Source organism: Trichechus manatus, unplaced genomic scaffold, assembly GCF_000243295.1.
Source record: "Trichechus manatus latirostris isolate Lorelei unplaced genomic scaffold, TriManLat1.0 scaffold00013, whole genome shotgun sequence".
Classification (NCBI taxonomy): Eukaryota; Metazoa; Chordata; class Mammalia; order Sirenia; family Trichechidae; genus Trichechus; species Trichechus manatus.
In genome coordinates, this window is record NW_004443949.1 from 17445394 (window position 1) to 17447309 (window position 1916).

Consider the following 1916-nt stretch of genomic DNA (forward strand, 5'->3'; position numbering starts at 1 on the left):
GATGGCTTCAGCAAGCTCCCAAAATAAAGAATCTAGAAATTTTCCAGAGGAGGAAAATTTCTTGGAATTACCAGAGGCAGAATACAAAAGATTAATATACAAAACTCTTCAAGAAATTAGGAAGGAAATTAAGCAAAAAGCAGAACACGCAGTAGAGGAAATTAAAAAGATTAGAGAATAGCATAATGACAAATTTAACAGGCTGCCAGAATCCATAGAGAGACAGCAACCAGAAATCCAGAAGATTAACAATAAAACTTCAGAATTAAACAACTCAGTAGAAAGTCACAGGAGCAGAATTGAAGCAATGGAAGGCATAATTAGTGAGATTGAAGATAAAGCACTTGACAACAACTTATTTGAGGAAAAATCAGATTAAAGGATTTTAAAAAATGAAGAAATCCTAAGAATTATGTAGGACTCTATCAAGAGGAATAACCTACGAGTGACTGAAGTACCAGAAGTGGGGGGGAGGGTGAATAACAGAAAATACAGAGACAACTGTTGAAGATTTGTTGGCAGAAAACTTCCTTGATATCATGAAAGATGACAAGATATCTATCCAAGATGTTCATTAAACACCACATCAGATAGATCCCAAAAGAAAGTCACCAAGACATACTATAATCAAACTTGCCAAAATCAAAGATAAAGAGAGAATTTTAAGAGTGACTAGGGATAAACGAAAAGTCATCTACAAAGGAGAGTCAATAAGAATAAGCTCGGACTACTCAGCAGAAACCATGCAGGCAAGAAGACAATGAGATGACACGTAAAAAGCCTTAAAGGAAACAAACTGCCAGCCAAGAATTATATATTCAGCAAAACTGTCTCTCAACTATGATGGCGAAATTAGGGCATTTCCAGATAAACAGAAGTTTAGGGAATTTGCGAAAAACAAACCAAAATTACAAGAAATAATAAAGGGAGTCCTCCAGTTACAAAATCAGTAACATCAGATAAGAACCCAAGACTAGAACACAGGACAGAGCAACCACATATGAAACCAGATAGGGAAGTCACAAAAGTCAACCAAAGCTAAAACACTGAAAATATGGAAACAAATGTCAATATGTAAAAGATGACAACATTAAAACAAAAAAGAGGGACTTAAAAGATGTAGACACAGACTTTTTATCTGGAAAGGAAGTCAAGGCGATATAAAGAAATAAAAGACTGGTATAAACTTAGAAAAATAGGGGTAAATGTTAAGGTAACCACAAAGGAAACTAACAATCCTACAACTCAAAATAAAAAACCAGAAAAATATAAAGACTCAGCAAACATAAAACCAACAGCAATGAGAAAGATGAAAAGAAAATACATAAAGTAAAATGACTCAACACAGAAAATTAAGAACAAAGAAACTATGAACAACACACAAAAAAATACATCAAAATGACGGCATTAAAATCATACCTATCAATAATTATGCTGAATGTAAATGGACAAAATGCACCGATAAAGAGACAGAGAGTGGCAGATTGCCCATAAGAGACACACTATTGACTTAAAGATACAAACAAACTGAAACTCAAAAGATTGAAAAAAATGTATCAAACAACACTCAAAGAAGAGCAGGAGTGGCAATATTAATCTCTGACAAAATGGACTTTAAAATAAAATCCACCACAAAGGATAAGGAAGGACACTATATAATGATTAAAGGGCCAATATACCAGGAGAACATAACTATAATAAATATTTACACACCCAACGACAGGGTTCCAAAATACATAAAACAAACTCTAACAGCACTGAAGAAGAGAGATAGACAGCTCCACAATAGTAGTAGCAGACTTCAGCACACCACTTTCAGTGAAGGACAGAACATCCAGAAAGAAGCTCAGCAAAGACATGGAAGAGCTAAATGCTACAATCAACCAACTTGATCTCATAGACATATACCGAACACT